The sequence below is a fragment of the Bacillus rossius genome, chromosome 1 (genome assembly GCF_032445375.1).
Source record: "Bacillus rossius redtenbacheri isolate Brsri chromosome 1, Brsri_v3, whole genome shotgun sequence".
In the NCBI taxonomy this organism is placed as follows: domain Eukaryota; kingdom Metazoa; phylum Arthropoda; class Insecta; order Phasmatodea; family Bacillidae; genus Bacillus; species Bacillus rossius.
In genome coordinates, this window is record NC_086330.1 from 12,138,234 (window position 1) to 12,151,234 (window position 13,001).

A 13,001-nucleotide genomic window follows, 5' to 3' on the forward strand; every position below is an offset into this window, starting at 1 on the left:
TATTAAAACCAGTTATGTTTATATTTTTGAATTAGTACGCAAACATTTTCAACGATAGCATTTTAGACGCATCTGGGTTTTTTACCCATGTGTCTGGGTTTTTTTGTAGGTTATCTAGGTTTTTCATGAATATCAGAGTGGCAGCCCTGGTTACAAGTCGTTTTGTTTATTGTCCTACTTCAAAGTACGCTCAGTGCGCAGTGCGTGCACCGTCTCGTTCAATAATAAAACTAATGAAATTTTAATATTAAAAAGTACATTAATACAAGATATAATATTTATATTTGTGCACCTAACAGCTATGAAAATGCAAATAAATTCTCAGTTGACACTAATAACAGATGTAATCAACATATGGACTTTCTTTTTTCGAAAACAATTAGTAACTAGTGTTTTTATACATTAAAAATTCACGATTTTATCAAAAATAAAAAATAAAAAAACAGATAGGTACATTAGTGAGCATACTATACCAATGTTAACGTTTCAAATGTTTCTTCAGATTAGTCGATGATTTATAACTCAGTTTTTGTTTACACAAATTACAATTAGCAAACTCATTATTTTCCGTGAAAAAATTCCACACAAATTGAGTCTTTTTCGTGCACTTATCCATTCCTTATTTCACTATAAAAATACTAACTACAAAGCATGACAGCCCGCAACATGGTGATACACGGCCAGGACGAACTGCAGTAAATGTTGAACTGATTGATACTGGTTGTATCAGGCGGGCAATAGAGTATCAGAGGTAGAGAATTACCAGGCGTGATAAATAATGTATCAGATTCTCCTTCCGGTCGCACGGTCTGCGTACGCGGAGCTTTGTTGCCTCCTGGGACCGTCTGATACAGAAGTATCAGAGACTTGTAACATGGTACAATGCTGTATCAGTATCAGGTTGGAACAGATACCGAAAATTGCTGTAACAACCCACCTCTAATGTTGACTATTACAACACCAATCACAGTAATTCAGTGCGTAAGCAAAGGCGTCCTAAGTGGCTTGGTCTAAAAAGGCAACGACTTCTCTCGCAGACGGCAACCAATCACACGGGAGAAACCTCTGGTGTGGGTATACCTCGTTGCAGTCTAACAGGCGTTCAGATTTATTCGCGAAAAATGCCTGCCTCTCCGTTATCTCTTATAATAATACACATTTTATTTAGGAAAATAAAGGCAACTCTCATTTATTTTAAAATACCCTAACACTGTACATATACGGAGGAAGTACTTTGAAATGAAGTTTACAAAAAGTTTTGTCTCCAAACACTTGGCAAGGCTTTTTGTTTTCTCTCCCGGGGAAAATAAAGAGTTTTCGATCAAAGAAGGTCTCGAACGCTCTTGCTACAAATAACTGTAGAGCCCTATCCCCCTTAGTCATTCGGAGTTCCAATTCAGCGAGTTTTGAATAGAAAATTACTTGTAATTTATTCATGGAGCGACGTAATCGCAGGGAATGGAAACTCTCTGGGAAAAGGCGCGATGATTAAGTTTCCTTCAGACGTTTCGCGCGAACTCTGGAACTGTTTCATTAACCTGCAGGGCGCTCGCGAACAGAAGTCGCGAGGGTTGGGTTTGGCTGGTGGGGAGGGGGTGTGTTAGGGGAGGGGGGGGGCCGAGGAAGAGCCCTTTTTAATCGGTCCGCGCAGCTCTGCCTCGGCAATTACGAGAACTAATGTCCCATTTACCCTGTTTACGCGCCTTGCTCGCCCCGCTATGCTTTGTCGCCGCTTGCGCACCGCGGCTCGTAAAAACACTCTCTCTCCGTCAACTTCCACTAGCTCTGGGCTTTCTTCCCTATCTAGTCAGAGCGTGAGGTACCTTTTACTTGAAGCTTCGCCGGTTCGGAGTTGGTGATCCGCACAGAGTTTATCCCTTATCCAACGATATAGCTAGAGACCGGAAGAATTCGCGGATTCATTTCGCGACAGGCTAGAATCAAAACTCTGTAACCTTCGTGCTGCTTCATCGATTGGGCCACAGTTTATCTGAAGGACTCTGAGCCAATGAAAAAACTCTAAGCAGAAAAAGTGTGTAATCACGAGCAAACCCAGTTAAAAGTTGTCACGAGTCAGCAGCCAATGAGCAGGCGTAATTTGGCCGAGTGCATGGAGGATCGTGGTGTCTTATCCTAGAGGTCATTGAAACCGCGAATTTTTCCAGTCCCTAGATATAATAAACAAACGGTTTACACCGAGAAAGTTAATTCCGAAATATACTCGATTAATATAAATTCATTAATTACGCCCTGACGCCTCGTATTTATCGTGGTCATTAGATGATGAGAACCCTGAAGAAAACTGACCTGTCTGTGGAAACTTCCAAAATGTTTACTACATGTGTAAAATTGCTGATTCGGTTTTAAATGTTCTCAGTGTGGAGAAGACAATCTTGGTGTACGTCACTGTAGTACAAGTTAGGGATTGGGTATGTAGCATTTTTTCCATGTTAATAATTGAAGTAGAAATGAGAATAAAAAAAATCCACGGGGCATTCCCATCGGTGCAGCAAAACATTTGTTGGTTGTAAAGAAAAATAACACTGTTTTGATGATTTAAAAATTGTTTTGGGCACACGCCATTGCTGGTTTCCACTATACATCACAGAGAAACCAAAAGAATGGGTAAGAAAGAACACACAGAAAAAAAAGCCAAATTCAGCCAATGTCAAACGTTAAAATACTACAGACCGGAAAAATTCGCGAATTTATTTCGCGATAGGCTAAAATACAAACAGTTATACCTCAGTGCTGCCTCTGCTATTGGCTCACAACTCACCTGGATCACTCTGAGCCAATGGGAAACACCCAACCAAAGCTTTATCGAATCATAGGCTGCTACGTTGGGATGTCTCACAAGACAGCAGCCAATGAGTGGGTGGCATTTGACCGAGTGTACGTAGAACTATGGAGTTAATTCTACAGGTCATTGAACCCGCGAATTTTTCCGGTCCGTATAAATTATTATACAGCACAGAGAATTTCGTGGAAGAAATAGGCAAAAATAAAAATATATTACACATACAAGCACATTATGCTCACAATGACGAGAGTGATATAAAAGGAACAGAAAAAAAAACACAGAAACTATCTTGCACATTACGTATCAACACCATTGTATCATCGTTGGGTTTGTCTGTTTACCGCTGAATTTTCCAAGGTTGATTGACTGATTTTTTTTCTGTTCCTGTTAAAACTGTCTCGTCTCGGTGTTTGTATGAGCCGTGATATTTTTATCTGATTAATCCTTGCACGGAATTCTCTTGTACTGGCTGTTCATTTAACATTTTACATTGGATGATTTTGGTTTTGTTTGTCTGTGCGTAAGTGTATTCTACTTTTTTTTTTGTAATTTCTTGTGGTTTCTCTAAGACAGTTGAGTGAAAAACCATCTACGACGTGTGTCCATAAAATTGTTTCGAATCATTCTACCCCATTGGAAGAATCATTGAAAGAACGACGGATGTGTTAGGGTTAAATACCGGAAAAATTCGTGGATTCGTTTCGCGTTATGCTGGGATCCAAACAGCTGTACCTTCATATTACTTCTGTGATTTGCTCACAGTTTATGTTAAGGACTTTGAGCCAGTGAAAAAACCTTCAACCAAAGAAGTATCGAATCGGAAGCATTCTCGTTGACGGGTCTCAGAAGTAATCAGCCAATGAGCATGTGGCATTTGACCCGAATATGTAGGGAATCGTGGAGTCTATCCTAGAGGTCAATGAACGCGCGAATATTTACAGTCCCTAGCTAGGGTATTTCGTGGGGGCAGACATTTTTCGCGAAAAGATCTGAACGCCCATTAGACTGAAACAAGGTATACCCGCACCTGTAGTTTCTCCCTTGTGATAGGCGGCCGTCTGCGAGAGAAGTCGTTGCCTTATTCGACCGACCCATTCAGGATGCTTTTTGCTTTCACGTTGAATCGCTGTGATTGGTGTTGTTACGATCGATATGTATCTGGGAGAAACTCGCTTAATCACGAAACACAGACGATGCTACAGTGTTTTAACTTTCAGCTAGTCTCGAAATCTTTCCGCGAAGTCAGCATGCCCCTAGGTATTTGTTTAAGATGCTTGCTTCACGGCGACCTCTTGGCCGAGCACAGAGACTTGACGCACTCTAGCGGAGGCTGCGTGTGTCGCAGGCCGGTGCTCGGCGGAAGAAGATGCCGGCGGCATGAGGCACTCGCCGCTGCAGCCGCCGCACCAGGTAGTCCATGGCGCGCCCGCCAGCAGCAGCACTGGCGCCAAGCCGCCCGCCAGGCCCGCCGGCGAGGTGCGCTACCCCTTCGGCGTGCAGAACGACCTGGGCCAGGTGATCCTGTCTCCCGGGGGCCAGGTGAGTGTGATCCGGCTAACGGGTTCAGTCCCATGTGGTGGTGGTGAGAGGCTCGAGATAGTTGTCAATCTTACGGATGATGAAAACTTTGCCCAAAGTAAGATATCGTTTGTCTCATTTAAACAGACGTGTTCAATTGCTGTTGGAAGTTCATTCCTCGGTGTTGTCCGAGGCCCAAGTTGCCTCCTTGGAGAATGTAGTATTAGATGTTAAGAGACTGCTAGAAATTGTTAACAAGTCAGAAACTGAATTTTCTCTTTTGCGAGATCTCACCCCTTCAGCTTCAATCGCACAAGTTGGCGACCAACCTGCGGAGGCTAGCATTGCTCACTTACCTGAATGAACAACCTTCCTTGCAAAACCTTGTGTGATCCGGGCCAGGCTAGGCTCCCAGAGGAGGAGGTGTCGTCCCAGGTCACAAACCTCTCAGCTCTCGGTGGGAGGAACGGAAACGTGTAACAACCACGGTGCTGCCATCTGTGGCTAACGGCGCAAACCAAAGTCCACAAATACAAAGACAAACTTCGTGGTATTTACTTTTTTTAAAATTGAAATTTTAACAAAATGGTTGTAAACTTTAAAAAAATATATATATATTGTCCAAAATTCAGGCACATAGCCTGGGGTTTAATAATTTTCAAGTTTTTTTTTTTTGCTTTTATGGGAGATGTTTCACTATATATTTTAAGATTCTAATCAAATAATTTGCTAGTCGACGTGGCTGCTCCGGCAGGCGAACTCTAGCAGCGGTTGCAGAAACTACATGTGATTCGCGTTCAGAAATGAAGTTTGAAACACAAATTTGCTTATATTTATCGCAATTGGAAGAATACAAGCGACCTAGCATACGTACGGCAGCATAACCTCACTTATATAAATAAACATTAAAAAGTTTATAAACACAGTTTTTATCACTAATATTATCAACAAATTAATGTTTTTTTTTTTTTTTAAATTGTGTGGACCAGTTTTCCATATCAATCACTAAAGTATGTTATATAATTTTTATTCGTATGTGAGGCATTTTTTTAATGTAGCCTTTTTTCAACCTGTTAAAAAATTTCGTTGCATTCGTAAATATTCACGCTCGTCGTTAATTCATAACGCACCCAAGGAAGTACAACTTCAAGACGTTGTAGTTAGAGCCCGTAGCAAGGGACGATGACGGCCGCACCGGATCTTGCAAGATGCCGTGACAGGGTGAGCAAGGTTGAGAAGGGGGAGGGTGAGGGTTGGAAGGGGGTGACGGGCTCGACAATGCGGCCTCATTACTCGCGCACCGGGTCAGCAGCTCGGGCGAGCCTTATCGGCGCCGGTAATTGGCCCTCTGAGCCGCCGCGCCGGCCAATTAGCGGGCTCGGGCACTCATTAGCCGCGTCTTGGCGCCGGGGGCTGCCCTGAGACCACGTCACCTCGCCGCCGGGCCGACGCGCCCGTCCTCTCAATATCGCTCAATTAACTGCGCAACCATATTCATTACGTCATAAGAACGTATTGTAGTTTTAGTTTTGGTGGGAACATCAACATTTCTTAAGATAGTTTTAGGAGGACCGTCGTTCAAATGTAAGACTTTAAAACGTTTGTTAAAAAAAAATATATATATAGGCCTATATATATTCAAAGTTTCCGGTCTAGAACCATCGAATTCCCCACTTCTTAGGAGCTATTCCATTTAAGCCCCCTCCCCTCCCCCCCATTTGCTTATTATCGAATAACTAGAGACCTGCAAAATTCGCGGATTCAATTCGAGATATGCTGCAATTCAAATAATTATACCTTAGCGCTGCTTCTCCCACTGGTTCACTGTTAATCTGGAGGACTGAGGGCCAATTAGAGACCCTCGCTCAAAGAAGTGTCGAATCACAGGCTGCCCAGTCGAGACGACTCACAAGTCAGCAGCCAATGAACAGGTGGCATTTGCCCGAGTGTGTAGAGTGTAGTAGAGTCTATCCTGGAGGTCATCGAATCCGCGAATTTTGCAGGTCTCTACGAATAACTATAACATCTGTATCTGGATGTAATTCATTCCTGAACGTCACCACCCAGTGGTGGGTGACGGAACTGATGGAACGCCTGGGTGATTAAATCATGCAAGAAGTCCAATTTTCATTGTCACTTCAATGCTGTCGTTCGCACACTAGAGAACGAAACTCGAGTGAGTGAGACAGAGACATGCTAGACAGAATGGCGGGCTTAACAAAGACATTACATTGTTGTTTCGTGTGACGGGAAACGTGACTGTCTAGTAAACCCCCTTGAAATTCAGGATTATATCAAATTTACAAGTTTTTTTTCAGGCGTATTATGCTAGCAAAAATTGTCAACAAAACGTTGTTTTGCCCACTAAGGTGTCAAATTTCGTCATAATCATGACTGCCGGCTATGTTCTAATTGGAACCAAATATGGTCTCTATTAACTATATATATATATAATATGTGTGTATGTGGGGGGGTGTGTATGTTTGTTTGTCGTTGGGTGTAACTACTTAATTTAGGCAGCTCAGGTTGTGGCCATATTCTATTTCGTTGATACTAAGTTTAGGCCGATAGTCATCACCATAATTGATGCTTTATGTTTACATAAAATATTAAAAATTTCTTAATATTTGGTATTAAAAATAAATGCCATCTAGTCCTATTAACCATTATAGAATTTAAGAATCGAGAGTGGTAAAGCACCTTATTCTGTAGATGATTTTTTTAAAATGTAAATGGAACTCGCAGCTCTGTCTACCCAATCAAACACATTCTCTCTGTCTGTGACATTTTATTGTTTTTAGTTTCCTTTTTTTTTTTGTAAAGAAGAAAAATGTTTTCGGGAAGCATTGAAAAATCTAATATAACAATGAATTCGCTTATGTAGTGTGTTTATTATTTTAGCGAATAAAGTCAACTGATTGGTGGTTAATGATTTCGTAATTGACTTGCGATATGGGCCCCTGGAATATTAAACGCTGTCAGTGCCGTCATAATTAGTGTCGTTTAATCTGGAAAGGCGGGAGTTGATTGCATCACAGCGCTACTTAGAACTCATTAAAGCTCCCAATACGATCATTAACGGCTCTGTCCTAGTAGATACAACACTGTTAATAATTTGTAACCTTAAATTTACATTGAATACTGGTTATAAATGATTAAGTTACCTGATTTCTTCGTGAAAACATCGGAATTAATTAATTAATGTGTTATTTCATTATCAATCTCTTTAATACAAGGATTATACAAAATCACGCTAATGCGTTGATGACGTCACAGGTAAAACAAATACTGTGCGAAAAAAGACGTACAGGCATGATCTAATCTTTCTGGGCTTAACCATTTTTGACGAATTATTAGTTTTGTAGTAATTAGCGATTCAAACCCGGAGGTATTTTTTCGCATAAGAAATTTTGACGAACTAACACTATAACAAGCGAACAGACGTTCCTTCTTCAGAATTCTCTGTCCTGTCTATTTATTTAATTATTGACATTGGCTAATATTGGTTTTATTTTCTGTGTATTTGTATATTCGTATTTCTTTGTCCATTCTTCAGGGTTTTCTCTACTACATAGGCTACAGTGTCAACCAGCAATGGCATATGTCCTAAAATATGTTTTTAATCAGTGTTCTCAATTGGAACAATCATCGAAGGAACACACATATTCGACTTAATTTTGTATTGATTTTTAGTGAATTTCACTGCATTTCATACCGTAAGCGTGCATATTCTTCAGGTTCCCCAGTCTGTGGTTGAAATGACTGTTTCATTACTGAAAATTAATTTTATCGAGCGTGTAAATCACGCTCTATTATGCCGGTAAGACCATTGAAAGGCACACGTATAACAGAACTTCACTTCAATTTACTAATACCACGACTGGAACATCATTACAGGAACATAATCTGCATAAAAAAATGCGCCTTTGGTAATAAAATATCGCAGGTTTCACGGCCATAGTTTGATGTTGCTGTTTTTTTTGTGGTATTAAGCTGCGTAGAGGGCGAAAGGTTTCACCGACGTTTCGGTCGATTTTGCAGTTGCCATCATCAAGACAGCATCCTACTTCTGCACCTTAGATGTGTTCTAGTGCCAAAGGGGGGTTTAAGACTCGGCGTCTGGTGACACGTAAAGTTATTTAAACTTTTTTTTCTTTCAATATTTTGATTTTCTGTATCGCTACTGCGATTTATGGCTTAGTTATTATTATTTTTTTAAAAGAAAAAATCTCGCAGCAGAGGTGCTTCTATTTCCGTGCTTTCGCAACCTTGTGGAACATAAAACTAAAAGTGTTTTTGCTTCAGGAGTGTAAAAATTGTGTGATATAAATAGAGACCGAAAAAATTCGCGGATACATTTCGCGACAGGCTAGAATCAAAAACTCTATTACCTTCGTGCTGCTTCATCGATTGGGCCACAGTTTATCTGAAGGACTCTGAGCCAATGAAAAACCCTAAGCAGAAAATGTATGTAATCACGAGCAACTCCAGTTAAAAGATGTCACGAGTCAGTAGCCAATGAGCAGGCGTAATTTGGCCGAGTGCATAGAGAATCGTGCAGTCTATCCTAGAGGTCATTGAAACCGCGAATTTTTCCAGTCTCTAACTATAAATAGGTAGAGACCTGAAAAATTCGCCGATTCATTTAGTGAAATGCTACAATTCAAATAGTTATACCTGAGTGCTGCTTCTGCCGTTGGTTCACAGTTAATCTAGAGTAATGAGGGCCAATTAGAGACCCTCACTCGTAGAAGTGTCGAATCACAGGCCGCCCAGTCGAGACGACTCACAAGTCAACAGCCAATGAACAGTTGGCATTTTCCCGAGTGTGTAGAGGATAGTGGAGTCTATCCTGGAGGTCATTGAACTCGCGAATTTTTCCAGTCTCTATAAATAGGGACTGGAAAAATTCGCGGGTTCAATGACCTCCAGGATGAATTCCATAGTTCTACGTACTCTCGGACAAATGTCACCCACTCTTTGGCTGCTGTCTTGTGAGACGTCCCACGTAGCAGCCTGTGATTCGATAAAGCTTTGGTTGGGTGTTTCTCATTGGCCCAGTGTCCTCCAGGTGGGTTGTGAGCCAATAGCAGAGGCAGCACTGAGGTATAACTATTTGTATTTTAGCCTATCGAGAAATGAATTCGCGAATTTTTCCGGTCTCTAACTATAAAACATGGATTGTAGACGTTAGGCGTGACTGAGCACGCTTGCGGGTTGCTCGAGCCACTCCAGGGATCTGGCGGCGAGAGAAGAAGTGTGCTCGCTGACGACCGCTCGGCGCAGCTTGCGCGAGTCGACAGCTGAACGGGCCGCGCGCGTCGCGTGAATCAGGCCCGCATGTGACGTCACAGCTGCTCCGGGAGAGGAGCATGCGAATTGCCTCGTTGAGCGCGGTCGCAGGTCTGCTGCGCCACACTTCCCCTTCCCCAACCCCCCCCCCCCCCCTTTTCCAGCACGACACTTCTGTTTCCTTAACCACACTAATTAATTGATTGGGACTGGAAAAATTAGCGATTTCAATGACCTCTGGGATAGACTCCGCGATTCCCTACATATTCTGGCAAATGCCACATGCTCATTGGCTAATTACTTCTGAGACCTGTCAACGAGAATGCTTCCGATTCGATACTTCTTTGGTTGAAGGTTTTTCACTGGCTCTAAGTCCTTAACATAAACTGTGAGCCAATCACAGGAGTAATATGAAGGTACAGGTGTTCGGATTCTAGCAGAACTCTAAACGAATCCGCAAATTTTTTCGGTCTCTATTAATTGATTTCAGACCAAGTTGGCACGCGACAAAAAAAATTTCACTAGCTGTAAGTACTGGGGCGCGTAAGAAGTTTTTTGATTTCTTGGTTTTAACTGAAAATAATCTATTTTTAATTTTGCATGCAAATAATTAGTACAAGATAGAAAAATAAAATAACTGAAGTTAATGCTTCCAAGATTCTACATGGCATTTATTTTTTCGTTCTGCATTTTCCTAGCAAGGATTACAATATTTCGAATGTGCCAGGAATGACGTTGCACTGCCTTTAACTGTAGGCTGGCTCGCCGGTCATTGCACTGCGAAGGATCATAATACGTTCTTACCCGGGAATGGCTTATGTTGTTGCGTAAGTTAAAATGCTAACTCGAAAAACTGTCGAATCCAATGTTGCTTCCGGATGACTTAAGTTTAACATTATTTTTTTGACGTGACAACGTCTAATAAATCGATGAACGCCGGCTGCACGCACGAAAAAGTGTCCCGTAACGCACATTTTCCCGTTACTATGTGTCCCGTTACGCTCATTGTACGCTTGCGCCGCATTTAGATATCTCTCTTCCACTCGATTGGAACAACCATCGATTTGACTTTTTCGAGGCACATTAAACTTGAAACACTCGCATTCGTTTCCTACTTTTCCTATCATCGTCCTACAGAATAACACAGATTGGAAGAAGTTAAATAGCAAACATATATGAAAGTTATAGTTAAAATAATCTCTTCGTTAAAGTAATAAACATATATGAATTAATGAGTGCAAATAGAAGTAAATTTAACAATTAAATTGTAGATTTCATTTTACTCCATCTTTGTATCATACAAAATAGTAATAATTCAATAAAAATGATTCAATTTTATTCATAAAAGTATGCAATCATTTTATCAATGTTTTGTTATGACGTTGTCACGTTAAACTATCGTCCGTAAACCGACACAGACAACCAATTTTTTTTTGTCAATAGATTTTTATAAAATCGTTGTTTTTTCTTCTTGTCCTTATTCTCGAGTAGCGTCAGTGGCGTACTCACGGGGAAGGGCTTGTACAATGAAGAGTTGGAGCTTGTTCTGCCTGCAGACCGCCGCGGCGAAGCCCAGGTGCATCGCTGTACTCAGCGAGATTGCCCAGGGAGAAAATACATCTGTAATTACTCCAGCACAAAAGGAAAAAAAAAGACGTCAGATTGCATTATTTCCACTGCTTCTCTCGAACGAGAAGCAGAATTGCATCTCCTCCGGGTAGTAATTTATTCAAAGCATTTCGCTGAATATTCATTAGAAGAAGAAGCAAGGAAAGCACGCTTTTTGATAAATGCTTAGTTACGAACCTGGAAATGAAACACTATTTCGCTTCTGTGGTGAACAGTGATTTAAATTTTGCACGTCGTCGGAAGCTCAAGAAATCACCCATCCAGACATGAAAAAAAAAAATATGAAGCTACCTTCATTCTCTATTTCGCATTCGTGGTCTTATAACTAACAAAGTGCAGATAACTTCGAAGAACAACATGCATCTGAGCTTCTGTCTTGCTGGAAATGTTTCAATTTTATATATAGTGCCGGCTAAAAGTCCTGCGAGCTGCCAGTACAGTGAGGGGCAACTGAGCTGGAAGGGGAAGTAGGGGAAGGTAACACATTACGTATCAGTGACGTGGCCAAGGAGATTGAAAAAAAAATCTGAAAGTGCGGTATTTTCCTTCGTTCAAAATATGTTTATCTTACGTTGCTTATGGCCAGTTTCACAATTCTGCATTACGGTCTGCGATGTTGAAATGACATTTAATCACACCCCTGGTTTTGATAAAATAATAAGGAATCATATTTTCACCATGCTTTTGTTACCTTGACCTGTATGTATGATTGAATGTACTGTATAATAAAATCTTTCCATTGAATTTTTTACCCACTTTTATACGCCCTAATGTGTTGAAATTTTGCATACATATAAATAACCACTGACAAGACAATATTTTGATAACTTAAGACCTTAGAGTTTAAAGGGGAGCGGGTAGTCAGAGGGTAAAAAAATCACTATTTCGAGCTATAGGTAATAACCAGGCTTTTGTGTATCCAATACGTTGGGGCATGGTGGGAATTTGCCCCGTGGTTGACTGTTACCCAAGGAGGGATGGGGGTTAAAGATCCAAAATTTCGAAAATTTCAAATATATATTCTATTCGATTTAGAATGTTGCTGATGCAAAAGGTCGGGTTATGTGCCCGGTGTACGTTAATGGCAATGTGGGTACTATATATAAAATTATCTGGCCACTCTTCCGGCGTGATCTAGTGTATGATACGGACATTCCATTAGCCCGTTTTGATTTCGACACAGTAGGTGTACATATAATTATACCAGTAGCTATGGTACTGTTGAAAGGCAAATGTTGCCATTAATACTGATTTGGGCATCTTCCGTGCATAAAATGAAGGTTGCACAGTAGATTATGCAGTTCTTTTTTGGGATCGTGTCTCTTTGCTATTGGAATGACTTACATAGCTCTTAGTCGCGTAAAGTCAACGGGTGGTCTCCAAGTAGAACTTTATTGCTTTAAGATAACAAGAAAAGATCCATCTAATGTTGATGCGTTAGCTGAAATGACTAGTTTACGTGAATAATGACTAATTTTAAGTTTATTGAAACAAATAATTTAATCACTCATGTTTAGTCTTTTTAATTTGTTTCAATTACTCGTATTCAATAATTTGTTCATTTTGAGACTAAAAAATAAAATAATGTTTTACTTCAAAAACTAAATAAAACCGCTTTTATCGTTGAATGAACTAAAAAAAAATTAAATTTAAATTTTTGTCCAACAGCCAAATTGTGCACCACAACTCTGTATAACTAAAATCATATAATAATATTCTAAATGACTATATCCTAAAATTAGTGATAGAAAATCTATTA